Below are 17,813 nucleotides of genomic sequence, written 5' to 3'. Positions count from 1 at the left end.
TAGAGCATTAAAAGACTCTACAGGATAATAATTTCACTGTTTGAAATTTTTGACTTTTACATTTTGTAACATGTGGCAACGCAGCGGTGGTAGAGAAGGACAGAGCTTTTGGGAAAACTCATGTATTAGAGAGAGAGGGAAGTACTCCATTTACTTCCATACTGACTTTTAAGGTTGAGACAATCTTTTTATATATACTGCTGGACAAAAAAAACCGGACACTTGCATTTTTTGTGATAACGCATAAATTCTGATTCGAAGGCTAAGTAAATGTTGCAGAAATTATTGGAAATAAGAAATCCTGAATATATTCAACAGAAAGCAAATTAAAATTTATTGTTAATAAGTTAAATTAGAACATAAACGAAAGTTACAGAAAACTACCAAAAAAAATCTTAGCAATATATTTTTTTTTAATATTGTTAACTGGTACTGGTGGGGTCTAATAGCGGGTGTTACCTCCCCTGCCATCAATTACAGCTTGTAACCGCCGTGGCATACTTCGAATAAGGTTGGCAATCACTTCTTGGTCCAATTGCTCCCATTCTTCTTGAATAGCACGTCTTAGCTCTTCAATTGTTTCTGGAACTATTGCGCGGTTTCTGATATGTCGTTTCAGTTGATCCCAGACGTGCTCTATCGGATTTAGGTCCGGACTTTGTGGTGGCCATTCTAATCGCGTAATCGCAACTTCGTCCAAGTACTCCGTGACAATATTCGCAACGTGAGGACGCACATTGTCATGCATAAAAACAAAGTCCGGGCCTATGAATGGTGCATATGGTACTACATGATCTGCCACACATTCTGTAATATACCTGCAAGCTGCCATTGCCTCATTATCTACAAGAACCAACTCTGTACGTCCTTGTAAAGAGATACCTCCCCAGACCATGACACCACCACCTCCAAAGGGTGTTATTTCTACGAAACAGCATTGTGCATAACGCTCATTAGGTCTTCTATACACATGTTCAAGCCCGTCTGATGAACGTAGGTTGAATTCTGACTCATCAGAGAATAAAACCTTTTCCCACTGCTCCACATTCCAACGTAAGTGTTTTGTAGAAAATTCCAGTCTTCGCTTCCGGTGACGTGCTAACTACCTGGGACCTGCAGCCGGCCTCCGAGATGATAAACCACTTTCATTCAGTCTTCTACGAACTGTTCGTGAAGAAACCACAGTTCTATGAACATTTCTCAAATGCTGTGCCACAATATTTGAAGTCGTACGACGGTCTCTTAAGACTATGATACGCATTAAACGATCTTCCCGTGCTGTTGTGCATCGTTTCTGACCAGAACCCGGTCTTATACCATAGGAACCGGTTGCGTCATACCGTCTGAGACCTTCATGGATAGTACTTCGTGCTATATTTAGCACCCTAGCAATATAGTGTACACTACGACCATCATCGCGAAGAGCTACTGCTTTTACACTACCTCTTCACGTCTCATTTTCAAGCTAGCAGCAAACTTACAATACACTTGCAAGAAAAATACCAGCAATGACAATGTCAATAATATATGTTACTATGAACCAAAATTCATGCCTCTCTAGACATTAAACAAAATAACATCAACAGGAATTGAAAATCAATAAATTAAAACAAAATTGCATGAAATTAATTTTGAGCCTACTAAGTGTTCCAAATAAGTAAATACGAGTAAATAAATAAATAAATAGATAAATAATAAACGGAAAACTGTGGAAAATGTTCAATAATGAATGTTCAATTGTTCAATACTTAACTGAGAGCGTAATTCATAAGTAATTGCAATTCAGATGTCAAATATTAAGGTGTCCGGTTTTTTTGTCCAGCAGTATATATACATATATATTGTCAAAAGGCCGCTTTCTGCACACCGCTCTCAGGCACTTTCGCTCCCGTCCCTCAACTTATTCGCTCTCTTTGTCCAGACGTAATGTAGGAAGGTTCACAGGTCCCTTATTTGAATTTCCTCCCTTCCAGCCATTTCCCTCCCCGTAATGGCCCTCATTAGCCCCTTCCATTTTTGATTCGTTCATATCCCTTATGTATTTCCGTCTAGCCTCTGCTGTTTCTTTGCACTGGAGGAGAATGTGGAATTTCGTCTCGTCTTTCACCACACATTGGACATTCTGCATGGAGCGCAGTAGCCAATCGTGCAAGGGCGCCGACTTTTCAAAATTATTGTGGGTGGGCGCGCTCGCTCTCCTCACTGAAATAAATTAATGAATGACTCACTCCTTCCCTTTTTTAAGTTTTGGCCCCAGTGTCGGAATCTCGTAAAAGTCCATGAATTCCTCAAAAAATATTAACGTTTTCATTTACAGTTCGAAAGCAAAATTAATTGTTCACGGATGGATATGTCACAAATTTCGTCAATCATATTAGCAAAATATTCCCGACTTTTAATATTTGCTACCACGGAGCGCAAAACAGATCTTCCTAATATGTCAAGGATCTCGTTCTGAATGTCACGCGAGAGCCATTTGTACCCCAAACGTCCCATCCACTCTCCTAGTTCATTCAAATCTTCTTTTGAAACTCTTGTTTTGAAAATGTCATGTGTTTTGCTGTCTCTGGTCATAGCCCCCCCAAAGTTGATGGTTTATCGATCTTAGCCCCCTAAAGTTGATGGTCTAGAACATTTCAAATGTGTATTTAAAGTTATGTTCATGTGGCACAATTCAGAGTAAACTTTACAAGAGAAGCAAAATAATACATTAGATCCTCTTAAGGAAAATTATTTGGGGGGGGGGCCTCCGCCCTCACATCGTTAACATTGGGGGCTCGAGAACCCCCAAGCCCCATGGAGTCTGTGCCTAAGAACGTGGGTGGAAGGAGTGCGTGCACAAGGCAAGCGTTTCCAAGCACGCGCCATCCCCCTGGATTTAAATATAGTAGCAATCGTTTGTTAATCTTCGCTTTGTCTTTTCTGCCGCTTTGATTAATTACCGCCCCACTGGAGGATTTCCCGTCGCTGGTCCCCATCGATCCGTTGCCGAGGTCACCAACTTCCAGGTGATGGTGTAGGGCGACTCCTCAAACGAATTCTTCCCGCTCAATTCGATCTGTTTCCCGACTAGAGCGTGACCTAAATCGTAGTTGGGGCTTCTGTGTGTGTCGGCACTGTCATGTAGTTTTTTTGCTGTCTTTGTCTTGCTTTTCGGTCCCTCCGAAAATAGCGTGAGAACTCTCTTTCCAAGAAGCATTTGTTGCTCGACTTGATCTTTCAAATTGAATAGACTAAGAAGTTCGAATTGAATGTGAGAAGAGGGTCCAAGTAAATGTTCCCTTCTCTACACTTTCCTGCCCAACCTTTACAACTTCTATTTACTTCTCAACCAGGCAAACAATTTTCTCCCTTTTACGTTTCCTACCATTTCTATTGTTAATGCAATTTCGAAGTAATAATTTGTCTTCATTTCAAGTTAATTTTACACTATTCACTTTATCTGAATTTTTCCCTTAAATTTTACAATCGCAAAAAACATTTATTTTCTGTCTTTGAATTGAAAACTTTCTTCGACGACATATTCACAGTCTCACATCTGAAATTTGTGAATAGCAGAAAGTTATCCTCACAATAAGTATTTTTAAAACTTATTTTCTTTATTTATTCGCGCTTTCAGACTTCGACAACATGAAGTTTTCAAAATATTTTCCGTGCAAAATAACTGCACCTTACTGTTTCGTTCATTGCTATAGGGTAGCCCGGGGCTATTTCGACCAAGGGGCTATTCCGATCGACGAAAGAATATTCGAACCTAGCGCATTGTTAATGCTCGGGTTGGCAAACTGCATGGCATCAGTGGAGAAGGAGAACCTACACGGTTGAGATGCGCACTATATTGCTGCTGTTTGTAAATTAATGTGCCTGTAAAAAATTGGTTTTGGAAACAAGGCATGTACTCTGAATGTGCATTTTCGCATAGTTAAACAGATAAGCTTCAGAACGTAAGCTGTACCAGCTACATTATTATTAGTAAGTGGGTAACTATATATGTAACAATGTGGCAGGTATATTAGTTGTTAGTCATACACGTTCGTGGCGCCAAAGTTGTATAGCGCAGTGTAGCCAACCAATGAAAGAAATATCTGCTTTTGGGGCTTTTACGATCATTACGATCCTCTTCCACTTCACCATTCTCTGAATTAATCCCATATCTCACCAAACAGCCAGAAAAGACAAAACGATGTAGAAGAAAAGTGGGAGCATGCTATCTGACGAGCATACGCCTGTAGGGAAGAAAATGAAAATACGACAGCAAATTAAGAATGTCGGTAACGATGAAGACAATATCACTTGCGTTTTTGCGGTCAGTTGTACTACTCCAACGAAAGTACTGTTAAAGGTGACTGGATACGAGGTGAACGATGGAACATTTGGTTTCATGAAATACATATGTGACGGGGCTTTGGTAAGATACAATTCATTTGTGGAAAATGTATCTAGACATGTGATTTTGCAAGTGATCAGAATAGCCCCGTCAATGATCAGAATTACCCCGTAGTTTAGAAAAATCTTGCAATGTGTAGTGTTTCAGTTTTTCCATTTTTACAACTATCAGAAATATAAACATATAATTTTAAATTGTGCACTTTTGTAGCCAAAAGAATGGCGTTTCAGAATAAATTAACAGTTTTGGGAGGAAAAGTTTTTTTCAATTTTTTATGTACTGTTCAATGTGAAATGATCGATATAGCCCCGGTCTACCCTATGTACGTTTACACAATCGTACACAATTCTCTATAATCAGATATGATGAAGACAACCTGACCAATCTTGAGTCTCGACTTACCCGTGGCGGAGTGGTTAGCACATCGCGCTACGACGCCAGGAGTCCCGGGTTCGAATCCCGGCCTGGGCGTGGATGTTTGCGAATGTTCATTCATCAATTTCATCACATCATCACTCATCCCCATCTTCACAAATATCTTACAGAAATTCAGTCGATTTGTCGAACGCATTATTCACGGTCACAGAAACACCCTGCAACGATGCAATAAGGAAATCTCGCGTCATTGTTGGTAATGAGGGTGTAAGGAATGACCGTCTAAGGCACCCAAAGTCAACCTTCCCCCTTGCAGCGCAAGGCTGCACACACAGGCACAGGGAGCACCAACCTTCATAAGTCAGTGTGCCAAGAGACATCGTCCTGTGTACATCGTGAGCTGTGCAGCTGGTGCTCTTCTGATCACGTCTGCGATTTCATCATGGACAGCAAATTAGAATAGAGCGAACGTGAAATTCTGTGTGAAACTGGGCATCTCCGCCACAGAGACACGCGCGCTTCAAGAGTGGAAGAACTACACTGAAAGACGGCACGCTGACGTAGTTCTTGGCAGACTTGGACCTTCTGTTCCTGGGTCTGCAGCCTGGGGACGAACTTGTCAGCAACACGGTGCATGTTCCAATCACACGTGAGGATTGCCTGCACTGTTTCGAATGACACACCGACAATGGCAGCAATGTTGTGGATTGTTCTCCGATGATCCTCATGCACAAGTTGCCGAATGGTTTCGACATTTTCGGGTGTTGTGCTCGTTGAAGGTCGTCTTGATCTCTCGTCGTCTTCCAGTGATGTTCTTCCACTCTTGAAGCGCGCGTGTCTTTGTGGCGTATTTGCCCAGTTTCACACAGAATTTCACGTCGCTCGTTGTTTTAACTTGCTGTCCATGATGAAATCGCAGACGTGGTAACGCACTTGGTCAGAAGAGCACCAGCTGCACAGCTCACGATGTACACAGGACGATGTCTCTTGGCACACTGCCTTATGAAGGTTGGTGCTCCGTGTGCCTGTGCGTGCAGCCTTGCGCTGCCATCTGTTGGCGTGTTGCAGAACTAGTCTCGAAACTTTTTGATACCACCTCGTATTTTGTCCTTACCTTTTCAGCCTGAGCTTTTAACCTAGGTGTGTATACTTTATCCTCGAAGACCGATTAGTTGTCAGTAAGGAGTCTATGTTTGACCGTCGTAGTTTTAGAAATTGAGTAGGAGAGTTCTCAACAGACATATTTCCTTGTTAGGGCCTCCCCGGTGGCGCAGTGGTAGCGTCGTCGCCTTGTAATCAAGGTGTACCGGTGGAGACACACAGTGGTTCGGATCCCACTTTAAACTGTAGGTCCAGTCCCGATTAGCCTTACTGTGCATAAAGTGGACTTAAAACAACAAATCAATCCAATCCAATATTTCCTTGTTAGGATCCTGCCCTCAGCCATAAATTTGAAGCAAAGATGAATTAGAAATGAGATTTGGTTTAGCGAATTAATTTCATGTCTCTAGATATTCTCGTTGTCGCACACTTTTACTCCATCAATTTCTCTCTCTCGAATTCCCCGATCGTGGGAAATTTCCACCCTGGGAACATCGGTGCTTGGCGCGGCTAAAGAGGAGATAGAATTGATTAAGGTAAACGTCGTGTGACGCCGATGGATGGTGACAGAACACCATGATATTTCACAGATGGTGGCGCCCTCTCACCACCCAATAGTAATGATGGTTTCTGAAGGTACGTGGGTTGTAAATTTCCAAGTGGCAACACTCGTCAGGAAGAGGTGATAACACTGTGCTACCACAAGGTGGCCACTCTAGGACCATGATAAAAATCAAGTATAATTCCAGCTTTTCAAGGCAAACTTTCCAAAAATTCAAGGCCACAAACACATATATTTGAAATATGTAATTTAAAGTTGATACGCCTTGTTTATTTTGGCCATATGTAATATTTTATTTGTTTTCTGTTAATTTCACAGAAATGTGTTTGATTTATTTGTTAGTTTCAATACTGTTGTTTGTGTTGATTTAAATTTGTAATTTTTACACGCAATATCGGAAGCGGAAGTCATTTCCGGTTTATAAACATTTGTAGAACTGTCTAATCTTTTATTGATTCCGTTGCCTGGACAACAGTGCGTAAAAATGAAAAAGTAAGTTGTGTTGTGTGAGATGATGTTAAATTTGTGAAAAACACTGTTATAAACGAAAAGCCGCAGCTTAATTGAAATGTGATTGTGTTTGTGAATATCGTTGTTATTTTGCAGTGATTGTTTAAAGGTAAAATGTGTAATTAAATTTGTAAAATGGCAAGAAGCTATTTCTTTTTCAAATCGTTACGTCCTGAAAATGCTCAGTGTAGCATTAAGAAGAGTCTCACAACTCCGCCGCACCAGGAGATTGGGTAGCTACCGTGACGTAGTGATCCAGTGGCGAACACCAGAAAGGAACGACACAAGGTGCAGAGTTTTCATTTGCCATTTCACATACTCAGATTCGAAGTCACAAACGTTACGGAATACACTCATTTATAACATTGTTAATTCTATGTATGAATTTCAAATTTACCTAATGAACCTCAAGATATCTTAGTTTTGCAATAATTTTCAGTCGGTTACATGGATTGTTTTGCAAAGGACACTAACAAAGTAAAGGAATTGGGAGAATTCAGTTTTATTTCCCGCGCAGCTTTTTCTTCTTTTTCTATATAAAAACTATAAAAATGATGACTAAACTGTGAGAAACTTGCTTCAGGGCATTAATAAATATGTATAAATTCAATGGGACTTGGAATTATAAAAGATGCAGTTTTTCACGTCTACGGAGAAATATTCACGCAGAATTCCCGGAGCCAATAATTCACACATAATTCCCGTTGAGTAGCCACCCTATATCAGACAGTGAGCATTGGCAGTTGGGGCCCGCGTGGTGGATAAAATCATGAATTTTTATTTAAAAAATCATTTTGATGGTTTTCAAATTTTGTCAGTTTTTTCTATTTAAATCATTTTTTTTATTTGATAAACACGCTTAAAATTGCTTATATGGATTTTGTGCTCCTACATATAGATTTTTTTTATATATAGAAATGCTTTTTCTGGTAAACGGCCCCGTGAAAAATTTGAGCAGTTTGATTAAAGCAAATAAAAAAAATATATGCAAATATACATTTTTCTGCTTCTGATACTGTAACATGTTTATTTACAGTTTAATAATGATGACGCTATTTTCGGTTTAATATGATCAGAATTTTGTATGTTATTCTACACAAAATTTTTCCTACAAAAATTATTGAATTTTAAATCAAGATAAATTTAAGTGTTTTTACAGTTTAAATATTACGCTTCCTTTTACAAGGGTTGGATAAAAACTAATGGCAACACTGCTGTCCCGTGAAAGGGGTGAGTCACAGCGCCACAAGCGTTTCGTGGCTGATAAAGGAATGTCAGACGAGGAAGTATAGTGAGTGGGAGCGATTGTATGTTATTCAGTGAAAACCAGCAGTGCTCTGAAGCAGAGGACGAGAGTGCAAGTGCCGTAACAATATGTTTAGGCAAGAAGAACAACGTCTCTCAGGCAGACGGTCAACGCAGCCTACTTCTGCACCTTCTTGCAACACCACCTTCGTCTCGCATTAAGAAGGAAGCGACGGCACGGTGTCCCATCATCCTGCTTGACAATGCAAGGTGTCACACTGCGAACAATGTGACGGCGCTCCTGCATAACTGGTAGTGGGAGGTACTGGAACATCCGCCGTATTCACCGGTACGAGACCGTGTGATTTCGACCGTTTTGTCAAAATGAAGGAACCACTGGGCGGGAAGCACTACGACACGCGCGAAGGCATCATACGTGCTATAGGGCGGTCACTGCGGGACATCGACAGAGATGGACGTGCTGACGGTGTACGACGCCTTCCATACGTGTGACAGAAGGTCGTAGAGATGAGGGGCGATTACTTTGAAGGAATGTAACACGTGCTCCTCTGCCAATACAGTCAAGTACCAATTATACCAGTGTTGCCATTACTTTTTATCCAACCCTTGTATATGCGCTTCACACCATCAGTACATATATTTTGTTTCTTAGAGCTATGGGGTGTGCGGGACGGGAAAAGTCGCCATTTCCAGAAGCCCTGGAAATCTCAAATTCTACACGTCATTTTCACCTTAAGTGATTGTTTTTGCATTTCTGGAATAAAAAGCAACAATTTCCGATACGTTCCAGCCATTTACAATGCAGAAAACATCGAGAATTAACGGCTTTTAAAAATGACCATTCGGTATTTCCCGACTGCTCGGGATCCCGAAAACACTTGGTCATTTCCCGAAGTCGGGATCGGGACGGGAGCACACCCCTATTTAGAGCATAATAAACACCAATCAATCATTACGAGAATAACACTGGGGAACAGTGAAATTGCGGCACAGTGTTTGAGAGCTAATTTAGGGCGATTTCATGCTGCTGAATAATGGTATAATAATATATTTCCTGAATTAGCTCAAATTTATGAAATAAATGCAACTAAATCAAAATGGCGGAAACATCAGACATACATATAAATGAACTTCCAACAACAATGTATTATTTCTTTTTGTGATTACAATCATTAACATGATTTTTTGGTTCACTCCATGTCATGGGCACTCCAAATTTGAGTCCCTTTCGTCGGCTTTGCCCCCAATAACGAAGTGATTCTAAACAAGTTTTGCAAACTATATGTGGGACCCATTTTTTATTCTGTTGTCCCAGATTTTTTGGCAAAATAAGCCTGATACAAATCTCTCACTACATCCGTGGTATTTCTTCTCTGTGATGGTAGACAATATATTCCACTTATATAACAAAAAAAAACATTTGGGTTATTGAAAGACTTACTACGTGAGGAACTCATATTTCCAACGTATTCACATTAAACGCATTTCGCTTAGTTTTTTTTTTTTTATATATATATATAAATGTATATTTGGTTGTAGCTTTGCTGCTATGCACCAGTTATATTTGAATTTCGCTTAGTTATTCTACAAAATTCAACATTAAGAGATATATTGCCTAGCAATGCTTCATAAGTTGCCTAGCAACAATTAACAAATAAATAAATAACTTTCTTAATGGGAATTTCAGCCCATTATCAAATTTTGATATTACCGAGAAAAGCGTAGAGTAATTTTACCTCCTACATTTTCCATGGTGTGTTTATTTTTATAACTGGAGTCAATTCAACTGAACCAATCATACAATTGGCAATCACAGCTGTTTTGTGTGCTGAAACTGTTATTAAACTTTATGCCACAAAATAAAATATTCTTTTGTTCTCCAGTGTAATGTACTTTCACCAAAAGTGACTCTGATATCTACAAAATCGTTATGTACATTATTCTTTAAATTATCAAATTCTTAGAAAAACGCAACAGTTCGTCCGCGACGGTTTAATGAGTTGCGTTTCGTCCGAGCCTGGCTGATGACGAGTCACACCTTCACTAACCGATTGAACTCAGTCGTGGGTAAACCACACCCCCAGTGAAAGATTTGATTATGTATTAGAAGAGAGAAGCGGAACATTCAGATGCTAAGATTGTAAGAATGGAGCTGCATGTAGAAGGGGTGAAAAGGAAGAAGAAATATGTCTCGATTGACAACAGAATTTTAAGAGCCACTGAAGCAATGGAGCAGTCAGGAGACATAGCCAAATTTTTAAGAAATGTCTCTTTCTTTATCCAAATGGATTAAAATATATTGAGATTATAATTTATTAAGATGTTATCTATATTTATACAGTAAACCCTCGTTAACACGAATTCCAAGGGTTGGAAAAATCAAGAGTTCGTGTTAAAAAAGATTCGTGCTAACCGAGGACTCAAATTTTATTGTTGGAATACAGTTCTTTCTACACATTAACCGTTTACATTACGTATTATGTATTTAAGTATTGTAGATAATGTAGAATTGGCCATTCCGTACTGTTCAGCAATTGTCGTTTTGTACAATGCACCACGGTCTACTTCCTCTAGGATTCTCAGTTTTGTTTGCAGATCTCTGCCTGTCTGTTTCCTCTTGGCCATGACTTCCGTCTTACTGCTTGCAACTTGATGTTACTCGTACTGGCTACGTTTTAAAGAATAGAGAAACACATCTGAACACCCAACTGAATTTGTTGGTTAAATACTGTTGACGCGATGATCGCGATTGTCGAGCAATTGCACCCAAGTTTTAATCTTGATGTTACTTGTACTGGCTATGTTTTAAAGAATAGAAAAACACATTTGAACACATTGTTGATCTGAATCTGTTGGTTACAATACTGTATAAGTTGATTGTTGACAAGATGATAGAGATTGTTGAGCGATTTCTTACATACCTAGCAGAGGAACAACGGAAAAAAATATGAAAAACTTTGAAGTTCGTGTTAAATGAGATCTAATGACGCAACGGACTAAAAAACAGTTCGTAATTCTTGCTAACCGATAAAACTTTCTATAAGATATAATACATCCCTGCCGGGACCAACATTTTGTTCATGTTAACCGAGAGTTATCTTAAGTGAGTTTGTGTTAACAAGGGTTTACTGCATATAATTATATCAGGCATTCTGTGTAACACATAAATGACAAAGCGCAAGCTGCATTTTAATTTTGGGACTAGCCCTAATTTTTATTAAATTTAAGACCGTGTACAGTAATTCCATGGAGCTGTTAGGCATTTTAAACATTCTCAAAATAACTTAAAATCTCCATCCGTGTGGGTTCATGGCGTCCGTGGGTAACTTATGACCCCCTGTCGTGCATGCCGAGTGCGAGGCTATACGGCAGGCCCATCTCAATTTTCATAGATGTCACAATTAAAGAGGGCACACAGTCCTGGCTGGCGCTAACAATGTACCTTATCGCACTGAAAACCTAAGCAATGAACAGTAGGTTTTAAAGCTTCATTAAACACTATTAGGATGGTAGCCCTCGGACGAAACGCTACTCGGTGAGGTAACCGAAAGCTGCCTGTTCCTGGAAATCGGACCAAACTCAACTCGGACGAAACGCTACGCCACGAAATCAGTGATTTTTTTTAAAAAAAAAAAAATAAGTCAGGTAAATTTCTTATCTCCGGAAAACTGATGAAATTTGCTAGTTCATTTAATTTGAATATTCGTACTTACGTATTCTGCATTGAGAAACATTGCTGAAGGTGGCATTTCGCTTATTTCACGGGAATAAGCTCTATTTGCGACATATCGAGTCAGTTTACTTCCTTTCTTTTTGCCTTCGGTAACACGCAAAATGGCGGTCACAGTTTCACTACCGTACTCGGCATGCAGTGTTTTAACCCCACTCCACCCAAAAGTACCTACGTAGCCCCACAAACCATTGTCGCATAGCCCCACGAACCATTTCCGGTAAGGTTAGGTAGGGGCACGTTTAGGTTACAATAGTTAAAAATTGGGTTAGAAAAAAATATGCGTAGCCCCACACAACATTCTCGCATAGCTCCACGAACCATTGACACACAGCCCCACAAACCATTTGCGGAAACGTACCTTCTTCAGTTACAAAAACACGTGTTTGGAAACACTGACCGGGATTACGTCATCAGACACAGGCTACATCCACCTGGAAGTAAATGGATGCAAGAGCTTCGTGCATCGGTCACACATTTATATCGAAAAATAGATGATTTACCGGCAAAATTCAATGAACGATGCAAGAAAACACTTCCCCGAACTTCCACAAGTGTAAAGAAACTTCATTCGGTAAGAAATTTCTCCTGTAAATTTGAAGAAATCAGTTTGTCCGATAGGAGAAATTTACCAAAAGTCACGTGATTTAAATAAACCTGATTTAAATTAATATACGTGGTCTGTTAGGAAATTAATGAGAGTGGCAACACTGTGCACGAACCGGCAACGCTGCTGCCCCCACCTTCACACGGCAGGTAGGTGAATGCTTGCCGTTGACTCAGTACAAGTTTCAACTTGCTACAGTTGCTAGACGATTGTTGAGAGCGTCTGACGTGAAGTTGTGTTTGTGAGGTGCGTTACGAAAATGGACTGGCAATAGTTTGAACAACGTTGTGCCATCAAAATTTGTGTTAAGCTTGGCGAATCCGCCACTGTGACTTATGAAATGTTACAAAGGGCTTATGGAGAACATGCACTATCTAGGGAGCAAGTGTTCAGATGGCAGAAGTCCTTTTAAGAAGGCCGAGAACAAGTGGAAGAAGAACCTCGTGCGGGAAGACCTTCAACCTCAAAAACGGATGACAATGTGGAAAGGGTGAGGTCAGATCGTCGATTGACGGTGAGAATGAACAGTAGTGAGTTAAATTTGAACGTGTGTACCGAATGAAGTCCTTGCAAGACGCAGGAAAAGGGTTGCATGTGTGCGACCAGACATTGCAGCATGTCACACGGCAGTCTCCATCAAGGAATTTTTGGCAAAAAAAAAAAAGCATTCCTGTGGTTCCTCAGCCCCCCTATTCGCCGGATCTCAGTCCCTGCGACTTTTTTTATTCCCCTTGCTCAAAAACCACTTGAAAGGAAGCCATTTTGATACTTTGGATAATATCAAGAAGAGCGTAACCGACGCGCTAAAAGGTATTCCAGCAGAAGCCTTCCAGCATTGCTACGAACAATGGAAACAACGCCTCCATCGCTGTGTAGCTGCCCAAGGGAACTATTTTGAAGGGGATAACCTTGATTTGTAAAAATAATAAAATTCATCGTTTACAGAAAATCAGTCTCATTACTTTCCTAACAGACCACGTATCTTGATTGTAGTTAACAGGGACTGGCAACGATAACCACTCGCTCTTCTCCCATACGCATGAGGAACAAATGGAGACTTGCTTGAGGTCCATTACAAGAGTGTTCTGACATAAGTTTCCTTTCTGCATGTCATTAAAGGCAGCCTCCGTTATGGCTCGAAGCCAGCAATCACATCTCCAGTTAAGCAGATGGAAGCCACACGGATGAGCCATAAATGCGGTCACCACCCACGAGCCTTGGAAGCGCTTCCTTAGTTTATTTACAATGGTTTCTTGCGGGGAACACTATTCGGCGTTTCTGCCCCTATTGTTGCCTCTGATGGGGCATTCATTGTGGATTCTTTTCCCGTTGCGTGTACAATTCGGAACTTCTGTGAAGCCAAGGTCACGGGTTCGATTCTTGGTATTTATTAGAACCTCGTCAGTGGATTAACTGCAGTTATGTGTAAATAACTATTATGCAAGTACGTGCATCATTGTCAAAGTAACATATGTTTCTCCGTGGAAGATGAGAAATAAGTAACAGTCTTAATATATCATAATTAGAGCCCGGAAGTTTGGCAAAATGCCTCTTTTTATCTACTGCATATATTGATAAAATTTTTCTGGATATACGTTTCTTATGTTGTTTCGAATATTTTGGAAGCCTTTTCATTTTACCTATTTTGCCTATTTGGGACCCCACTGCCTATTTTTAATTATAATGCCTTTTTTTGCCTTTTTTAATGAAATTTGACATTTTTTTTAAAAAAATGTGTATATAAATTATTTTTCTCCCAAGAAACGTTGTTTGCATTTATTTTTCTTCCGTTTATTATGTGAATAATTTTCGCCTTATTTAAGTAATATTGAACTCACGCATGTTTCAACATTGCTGAAGGAGAAAAGTGTGAGAAAAAAGTATTTCATGCTGAGTCAGGATATTGCCTTTCGGTTAACATTTCTTGTGCATGATTGACTGCTGAAGTGGACAGGTTGATTTCGAACACAAAGAAGATATTTCTGAAATCTCCCTCTCGAACCCGAAAATTTCAGGAAGTTGCGATTGAGCTTAGTTTACCTCAGCAACCAGTCTTGACGAGATAGGGAACCTGGATATCAGCAGCTATATATTATGCTAACAACCTTCAAAAAATCAATGAGGTGATCGATGCTCTTCCAGAAAATGAAGCGGCTTCAATTCGTGAAGTGAAAAAACTCCTGTGCTATTCAAGTTTACTTTTGCACATTATGGTGCATTGCCAGAGACAATTACAATTACAGAACTTAAAAAAACACCTTGTAGCATCCATGAAAATGTACGAGGAATCTATGCAGCAGATGATGGAAGTGCCAGGAGAAAAGGGGTTAGCTGTTGCGGAAAAGTGCAAGCGGGTAGTGAGTGCAAATGAGGACTTGGAACAATCGAAAACAATTTGTGATATTCTAAAAGGTGAAAATGCTGTTACCAAAATGAGTCCAGCTACATTAGCTTGTTATATGTATGCTCCAATAACTTCTGTCGAAGTAGAAAGATCATTTTCTATTATGAAAAACATTCTCTCTGACAGACGACTATCAATGAATGTTGAGAACTTAAAAAAACACCTTGTAGTTATGTGCAATCAAGACGGAGAAAATTGAAATGCTCTTCCCAATTTAGATTTTAACATTTTGCCAGAAATTATAGATAAAAGTAAGCGACTTTTAAATGTGCCTTTTTTTTCGGTTTATTTTGCCTTTTTTTTCATTTTTAGTGCCTATTTACCACATTATAAATGCCTTTTTGCCTGCCTATTTTAACGAAAATAAATGCCTGAACTTCCGGGCTCTAATCATAATTAACGATTAATTAACAGTAATAGTTTTAACTTCGACTGACATCGGGCATTTTCGAGTCACAAGACACCGAAACTTCCTGGCGGGACGAAACAAATAAGCGTCGGATAGACAGCATGTTGCCAAACGTACTGTAAGAGAGAGAGTTGATCAGCGTCATTGCTGTATAAAAGTTGCATAATAATACACAAAGCACGGAAAAGTAGTACACACAACACCCAAACACTATACAAACTAATAACAACTGACAAAAACTGACGTACGCTTGGCAACGTTATAACGGGAGAGCGATGTTACTCCTACAGCTTTTACTTCGGTACTGAGATTAACATTCATCGAGGCACCCCGACGACGATTGGTTGACAGGTCAGCAGGAAGTGGGGCCCGCGATCAGTTTTGCCAAATAAAACCAAAAAACTTAAGAGATATTTCCCATTGCTATTATCCATCGTAAAAGCCATCCTTGCATGTTATGCAGAACGCCAATTCCTTGCGTGTTTCGGGTTGCCTGACTTCAAGGGGTTGATGGCTGATTCAAATTAAAAGTTCACCTTAAAAGTGCAACTCAGTTTTGTACGTGACTGTATCGGACAGCATTCTTTCCTTCTGTCTTTTCTGGGCCCCATGCGTAGACGTTGTTTGTATATTTTACGCTATTCATAATATTTGTACACGTTAACAGGTTTGTTGAAAAATATAGGCGCTACTAAATGATTGCATGCACCTGAACTAATATTGTCAGTGTAAATAGTTTCGGTTGGAAGAAACACGCAGGAAGAAAAACATGTTGGTGTAGACACTTCTAGTATACTTTGTCAAAGAAAACTTCATAATAGAATCAGAAGCGCAGACGATGCTTTGTCTCGAAATCGATGTCTGTAAGTGTGCACGAGAGCTTACGTAATTTTGCAGCTTTTGAAGAAGGTAGATATTTCGAAGGATGGGTCCGATGTTCCATTTGAGCGAAACCGGTCAAAATTACGGACGAAATCTAATTATGATCGTATTTGCTCATCTCTGTCCGAACTATCTCTGGAGGAGGCGAACGGAAACACGTCTCTGCGCAAGTAGTGACGCGAGACGGCTCCACCGATGAACACGTGAGAGGAAACAGGATTGCATGGAGGGGCAAAGCGACTGCCGTTACCAGCGTTCGCTATGCGCAGCCTTTCTCCAGAGATAATAACTGGGACAGGATATGTTCTACATGCTCAGAAATTTTGAAAGGAAAATATGAGCAATTTTAGGACAGGAATTAAGATGCTTCATAACTTGACAAGTTTAAAAACAAGAATCTGCAAATAACTGTTGCGCAGCTCACACCACATTTCCCCACTCCATTCTCCGCAGCGACGTTGGTTCGCAGTGTTGCAACCTTGAGGGATCGGAATGGTCTGAGGATTTTCAACGAAATTTGTATTAGTTTTTTCCTGGTCTGTTTTCTACCTGTCGGAGTACAGAACTTCAGCTCACCTTTCGCCAACGACTCTTTTCCTTCTTTTAAAACTTGAACTCCCTGATGGCGCAATGGTAGCGTCGTCGCCTTGTAATCAAGGGATCCCGGGTTCGATTCCTTGTGGAGGCACATAGTGGTTCGGATCCCACTTTAAACTGTAGGTCTAGTCCTTATTAGCTTTACTGTGCATAAAGTGGACGTACAACAACAAATCAATCCAATCCTTTTAAAACTTGAGAAACCATCCATTTAGATACTCCCGTGGCGGCACTTGTGGACTCGACAACATTATACACAAGTTTATGTAACTCCTTCTGATTTCGCAAGTATGTTGCAACATTGTAAACAATTTCTCTGGCCTGTCCTCTAAGGGGCTTTCGAGAGCAGATTGTGGATTTCGTTGGACCCAGCATGATTTGATTTTTGCATTTAAAAAATATGCAGCCAAGATTAAAGAGCAAGAACATTTCAGTGCTTTAAAAAAGAACACAGACAAGCGTGTTATCAGATTGCCTTCTCGTAACGATTGTTGTACGATAAACAAAAGAACCCCCACCCCACTCGGCTTAAAAAAAACAACAACCAGGCAACTGCTCGATGTCGCATTCAGAAAATGAAGTTATTCGCCCAGTAGTTTCTCTTCGTTATAAACCTTAACGCGCGTGCGTAATACTACAGTTTACGTTCCGCGCACCGCACGCATTTTCAAAGACTGGATTAAATCAAATGAACCACTGATAAACTGATATGAGCCGGCACCGACAATCTACACAGTAAAAATCATTTGTCATATTTGTTTTAGCTTAATTTTGCTGAGTTGGCACCACTCGTAGTCTCAAGGCCAGACCAGTACGTAGAAGAGTGGTGGGGAGGATAACGTAATAGGAAGTGCTCCGTCGGCGATCTGCGCATATCGAGACTTAACTTGTCAGGCTATAGTAGTAGTACAAGCAGAGGGGAGGGCGTGGGTGCAAGCCTCATTGGTTGGGTTGGTATTGCATATATGTGGTTTATAATAATA

General features: G+C 40.1%; 1 protein-coding gene across 5 annotated transcripts in view; it reads left to right on the top strand.

Moving 5' to 3' along the window:
- LOC145981803 (multiple PDZ domain protein-like) overlaps nucleotides 1-17,813 on the top strand; it is a 963,820-nt gene that overhangs the window by 143,899 nt on the left and 802,108 nt on the right. The gene's annotated exons all lie outside the window — the stretch shown is intronic.

Source organism: Lepisma saccharinum, chromosome 30 (genome assembly GCF_977018435.1).
Source record: "Lepisma saccharinum chromosome 30, izLepSacc3.1, whole genome shotgun sequence".
Classification (NCBI taxonomy): domain Eukaryota; kingdom Metazoa; phylum Arthropoda; class Insecta; order Zygentoma; family Lepismatidae; genus Lepisma; species Lepisma saccharinum.
The sequence above is the reverse complement of the archived record's forward strand: the minus strand, read 5'-3'. Positions and strand labels throughout refer to the sequence as shown.